Below are 6,798 nucleotides of genomic sequence, written 5' to 3'. Positions count from 1 at the left end.
CAGATGTATCTCTCCAATATCTGCCTTCGTTCTCACACAATATTATTTCTGTATGAATCAATATTTCTCTGTTTTTATGAAGACACTAGTCTTTGGATTAGGGATCACCATAATCCAATATGATGTCATATTGACTTGATTACACCTCAAATAAGGTCATATTCACAGTTACCATGGGTTAGGAATTCAACATCTATTTGGGAGATACAACTTAATTCACAACACTGGGTGATAGAAATTGATGCAATTAAACCTTTTGTATGAGACTTTATGTTAATATGGTGACATTGGGATGTTTTTAACGTTTCCTATAACTTTAAATGCAAAAGGCTTCACCTTCTCAGGTGTGTGCTTTCTTGCCTTCCCAGGTGTACCTTGTTTTCCCCAAGACAGCCTCTTCAATAAAGACTGAACCGTGCAACTCTTGCAACTCTTCTCCTTTGTGGAGCCCTGGTGGTACAGTGGTAAGTAGCAGGAGAGGAAACAACCTTCTGTGATATTATGATTAAGTTTCAGCATTTTAGTGAGTCTGTGCCTCTGAACTACAACCTTCACAGTATTTCTTTATCGTCTCTTCTTCTGTAGGTGAGAAAGGAAGGCCAGGACAAGCTGGAATCAGAGAAATACCCTTCTACCAGGGAACTAAGGCTCTGGAAGTCTGTTTTTCTGGAAAGTAGGCCTTTGTTATGGAGAACACTCCCAACATATTTCACAATGGTTATCTTCCTCTCTTCCTGCTAGATATATGAGGTGCATTTTTTCTTGTGTCTTGATTTGTTTAAATTTATAACCTTATGGTATTCTTATAGGCAGAGAAGGCAATGGCACCCCACTCCAGCACTCTTGCCTGGAAAATACCATGGATGGAGGAGGCTGGAAGGCTGGAAGGCTGCAGTCCATGGCGTCTCTGAGGGTCGGACATGACTGATCGACTTCACTTTCACTTTTCACTGTCATGCATTGGAGAAGGAAATGGCAACCCACTCCAGTGTTCTTGCCTGGAGAATCCCAGGGACGGCGGATCCTGGTGGGCTGCCGTCTATAGGGTCACACAGAGTCGGACACAACTGAAGTGACTTAGCAGCATTCTTATAGGAGAAACTCACAAAAATACTGGATTCACCCCAAACTGCTAATCTCATCAGATTCACACTATTTAATACACAAACTCCAGCAATTTGTCAAAATTAATATATATGTATTCTGAATAGTTTATGATTCTAGCAGCTTCTGCTCCAGTTAAGCTTTATCTGCAATATTTTGTGGTTGCCTGTCTCTCTGGATTTTACTGTCAGTTTGGTCTGTGCTCTCCTTTCTCTGATGGATTCAAGAAAAATATTTTTTCTCAATTTGCTCAGAATTTTTCTTTTAAGAATGGGATTGAGAACTTCCAAGCCAGGGTTGAAATTGGAATCTTATTTCTTTCAATTTTGAAAGACAGTTTAGCTGTTTATAAGATTCTTGGTTGACTAATGTTTTAAGCCCTTGGCTCTGTCTTTGCATTGCCCTCTAAACTCAATTGTTTTGTTGAATAGTCAGTCTTTAATTGCACTGGGTTTTTTGTATGTTATGAGTAACTTTGCTTATTTCAAAATTTCATTGTCTTTGACTCTGAACATTTTTACTATAACACAAGGTAAGATGCTGACTTTTATAATGATTTTTCTACTTCTATCATGTTACATTGATTGAGTTTTGAATATTCTTCTAATAAACATTCTTGGTATAAAAACAACTTACTTTTGATTTATCTTTTTATGTATTGTTGGATTTGTCCTCTCTCTCTCTCTCTGTGTGTATGTGTGTGTGTGTGTGTGTGTGTGTGTGTGTATATATATATATACACACACATACATACATATATATATATTTTGCATCTATATTCAGGAGATAACTTTCTGGTGCTGTCTTTGTTAGTGGTTTGTATTAATGTGGGCTACTCTGGAATCATAAAAGGCATGGTAACATTTCCTTTATTCCTATTAAGAGTTTATGCAATTTTGGTGTTATTTATGCATTAAATTTTTCAAATGTTACAAAAGAGAAGATATAAAGTAGTATAGGTTTTATGGGGTGTGAGTGAGTTTTAACAATTACTGTGAACCAGACAAAGTCTATAATCTTTATTCATTGAGTCATATTTAGTTGTGCTTTTGAAAAATTCGTTCTAATTAATCTGATTTTTCTGTGGGGTAAAACTGTTCCTAATATCCACTTATTTTCTTTCTCCACTATATACTAGTTCTTTAATATGCTGCTGTTGCTCTTATTTAGTTCCTCACATTTTCTTTCAGTTTGATTTGTATTTTCCCCTAAATGTTGATATGAAGAATATATCACATATTCAGACTTATCCCTTGTTGCATACTGCACATCCATACTCGGCTGTGTCTGACTCTTTTGTGATCTTTTATGTATGTTTTTATGTTTGTTTGTTTGTTTTTTTTTTCAGGTAAGAATACTGGAGTAGATTGCCATTTTTCCCTCCAGGGGATCTTCCCAACCCAGGGATTGAAACCCCTGGCTCCTGCATTGTCAGGTGGATACTTTACCACTGAGCCACCTGGGAAGCCTATTCCTTTTTTTCCATATATCTAAGCATAAAATTTCCTCTCAGCTTTTAGATTCCTATACATTTTTGAAATATCATACGTGTTTACTTATTTTATGAATTATCTTGTATTATTTAGAATTGTATCTTAAACTTTTATGTTTTTTAAATTTTAATTGGAGGATAATTACTTTACAATATTGGGATGGATTTTTGCCATCCATCAGTGTGAATCTGCCATAGGTACACATGTGTTCCTTCCATCCTGAAACCCTCTCCCACCTCCCTCTCCACCCTATCCTTCTAGGTTGTCAAAGAATGATCCTATGTGCAGGGCAGCAAAAGAGCCAGAGTTATAAAGAATAGACATTTGGATGCAGTGGGAGAAGAAGTGGGTGGGATGATTTGAGAGAACAGAATTGAAAGATATAGCTTACCATATGTAAAATAGATAGCCAGTGTGGGTTTGATGCAAGAATTGTGTCTTAATTTTAAGGGGTGTGGAGGCATAGTTCCAAACTCAGTTCCTTCTAGAACTCCACAAGTCACAGAACCAATGTGAATGTTTTGCTTGCTGATTTTTTCATCTTGATAAAGTGGTTGATTGTGGTGGAATACCACCAGCTGTATCTATAGCTTCACTGCTTTTTGCACTGCACCATGTTTTGCATGAATTAGCTAGGACTTCATTATTTTCAACTGGCCCAATTACAACTAGATGACTTTCAGGTGCCAATAATTCCACATAGAGCTATGATCCCTGTTGTCTCTAATAATAAAACATCAGTAACTGCAATATTACCCGTATTCCAAGGGTCTTCATCACCCTAAATACCAGTATCAGGAAGTATCACCTCCCCCATCAGCGATAGATCATATTCTGAAATTCCATCCTGAAGTTTTTTCTAGGGCTCCCACTGGTACTGATTGTATTAGCTTTGGCCTCTGTAAGAAAGAGTTTGACAAGATTTGAGAGCATACATTTTACTGTGAAAAATAGTCTATGGTGAACTTGGCTAGTTGCTCATGATCAAGCTAAAGAAAATAAAAGGATAATCTCTGGGATTCAGATTACCAGCTTAAGTTCCACATAAATGACTGAGATATTCTAAATCTGCTCTCAAATGAATTCATGTCCTGAAACCTCAAGGCCACACTTTCTGAAAATCAAGTTCTGTGAGGAGCTAAATTACAGTACAGATGGAATTCTCAACTTTGCAGTGAAACTTCAGTTAAAATTAGGGCATTTACGTGGAGGGGATAGCATCCTGAAAATTGAAAATGGGAACATATGGTTAGATCCTGATGAACCTAGGGACACTGACATCTAGATGCTACCAAGTTGTATTTGCCTGTAAAAATGGCTCTTCTACCACTGACTGTGGAGTTTAACTCTCCTTTTCCCAAAGAAACTATGATTATCTCCACTAAATTAGCTTCCATATATGGAACTGATAATGCTCTTCAGAACCTACTCCCTTCACCCTTCTTTGTTTATAGACACAAAACAAATCCCATAAGGCCATAAAGGGTGAGAAGCAAAGTGTTAGCCACATAGTTGTTCCATACATCAAGAAAACTTCATGGCTATCTAAATTAGACAGAAAAAAAATCTGAGAAATATATTTAGAAAATAATTAAGGATATGGCCTTCATTGTAAATGAAATATAAACTTGGATCAAGCCTAATTTTTTTACTCCTGTCCACTAAACCAAGATTCCAGATTTGGTGTTTTTGCTTGAAGATTTAAAAATGTCTATAACAGTTTGGGTGGTATATCTTTTAAAACACAGACCCATTGTCCACCATAAATGAGTTGAATTACCAGAACTTATTTTATATGCTAGAGAGAAGTTCATGCAGATTGGAATCTTAGAGTAGATTTATTTTGTAAAAATTGTTCACCTGTCCCAGCGATCTGGAGAACAAACCTTTTACCATAATTGTGAGAGAAGCTCAACCGTTCTTAAAGAGCTCTATGGTGATTCTGTGGGTCTCTCTGGTGGTTCAGATGGTAAATAATCTGTCTGCAATGCAATATACCCAGGTTCAGTCCCTGGGTCAGGAAATCCCTGTAGAAGGGAATGACAACCCACTCCAATAGTCTTGCCTGGAGAATTCCATGGACAGAGGAGCCTGGCTGTCTATAGTCCATGGGGCTGCCAAGAGTTGGACACTATTGAGCAACTCACACTTTCACTTTCTTTTTCATGGTCATTCTGTAAGTCAGAAATCAAAATAGAATTTGTTAGCCTTGAACTAGGATCCGTAAATTCGATGGGTGTAACTGGATCCTAGGGCAACAGGACCAAATTATGGCACTTTAATCACCAAAGGTAAGGAGTATGTGGTTACAATAATGGACAATGGAGTCAAAGCAAGTTAATCATTGTGTTGCTATAATAAATAGGACAGTCTACTAAAAACTTATTTGGTTTGTATAAGCAAATGAGTTTAGAATAGAATGAGCAGAAATCCAATTTTAGTCATTAAAACAGAGCCATGACCCCTAAAGGGATGCTGGGTCCCATTTATAAAGGACCCATCCAACCTGTCAACATTTGTACTGTTGAATATATCTCGCAGACTTCTCCATGGGGAATAGAGAAATTTACCAGGGTGACTGTGTCTTATGGAGAAGAAAAAAGTCATACTTGTCTATGATTACTATACATTGACTCAGAACTGATAATAATTCCTGGAAATCAAAAACATCATCCCAATAACCTTAGGATCTGATAGTCTAAAAGTGTAAATTTCAAAGAAAAATGTTTCTTCCAAGAGAGACAATAATAATTCTATTGAAGTAGAATTTTAACTTCCATTAGGCCATTTTGTGGTTCTTCATGTCTCTAAATCAAGTCAGTAAAACAAATTATTCAACATGTTAGTATACTATATGGGGTGATTTAAAAAAAAAAATATTACCAAGGGGAAATTTTGGTCTTATAAAATGGAGATAAGGAAGAAAAAAGCATATCTGGAATATAAGAGATCCCTTACATATCCCTTACCATGTCCTGGGATTAAAATCAATGAAAAACTTCAACAATCCAATTTATACAGGATAGCTAATGGAGTCCCTTAATATTAAGGTTTAGTTCACCTCAGCAGGCAAATATCCAGGATCAGCTGAAGTGATTGATGACAGCAAAGGGAGTATGGAATGGTAGTAAATGAAGGTAGTTATAAAACTAGGTGTAACCCCATGATCAGTTGCTGAAATAAGGAATGAAAAATTATGAGAATTTTTTTCTTATGAATATATGTGTGCATGCTGCTCTGTCACTCAGTTGTGTCTGACTCTTTGTGACCCTATGGACTGCACCACACCAGGCTTCTCTGTCCATGGAATATTCCAGGCAAGAAACTAGAGTGGGTTGCCATTTTCTATTCCAGGAGATCTTCCTGACCCATGGATTGAACCTGTATCTCCTGCATCTCTTGTGTTGGCAAGTGGATTCTTTACTATCTGAACCGCGAAAGAAGCCCTATCAGTTCAGTCGCTCAGTCGTGTCCGACTCTCTGCGACCCCTTGAACTGCAGCACGCCAGGCCTCCCTGTCCATCACCAACTCCCGGAGTGCACTCAGACTCATGTCCATCAAGTCAGTGATGCCATCCAGCCATCTCATCCTCTGTCGTCCCCTTCTCCTCCTGCCCCCAATCCCTCCCAGCATCAGAGTCTTTTCCAATGAGTCAACTCTTCGCATCAGGTGGCCAAAGTTCTGGAGTTTCAGCTTCAGCATCATTCCTTCCAAAGAAATCCCAGGGCTGATCTCCTTCAGAATGGACTGGTTGGATCTCCTTGCAGTCCCAGGGACTCTCAAGAGTCTTCTCCAACACCACAGTTCAAAAGCATCAATTCTTCGGCGCTCAGCTTTTTTCACAGTCCAACTCTCACATCCATACATGAAGTCCTATAAGTATATATAAATTTAAAAAAATATTTTTTATTTACCACAAGATATATTCTTCATAGTTTTGTCATGATATTTAAGTTATAGATGTCAAAGGAGAAGAGTAAACATTACCTGAATATTTTGCATGCTTCTCTGGGGAAGGGATTATCATATTCTCAGACAATGTATTACATTGTCATTCCTCTTTATCTGGAGATTCCTTATGGATCAAGGAGATGTGTATGGGCTCTAATGTGAGAAGAGGTAGTCTATGATCAATTTTATGTGTCATGTTGGCAAGGCTGAGGTCTCCAGTTTTCCAAATACTAGTCTAGGTGATACTGT

General features: G+C 37.7%; 1 long non-coding RNA gene across 1 annotated transcript; it reads left to right on the top strand.

The window, feature by feature from the left end:
* The first annotated feature begins 366 nt into the window (after window positions 1-366).
* LOC123330534 lies at window positions 367-6,008 on the top strand. The gene is made up of 3 exons (XR_006546525.2): window positions 367-464; window positions 586-750; window positions 5,952-6,008. It is a non-coding gene; the product is annotated as an uncharacterized LOC123330534 (long non-coding RNA).
* The last annotated feature ends 790 nt before the right edge of the window (window positions 6,009-6,798 follow it).

This window comes from Bubalus bubalis, chromosome 19 (assembly GCF_019923935.1).
Source record: "Bubalus bubalis isolate 160015118507 breed Murrah chromosome 19, NDDB_SH_1, whole genome shotgun sequence".
In the NCBI taxonomy this organism is placed as follows: Eukaryota; Metazoa; Chordata; class Mammalia; order Artiodactyla; family Bovidae; genus Bubalus; species Bubalus bubalis.
This window is presented reverse-complemented; position numbering and strand designations above follow the sequence as displayed.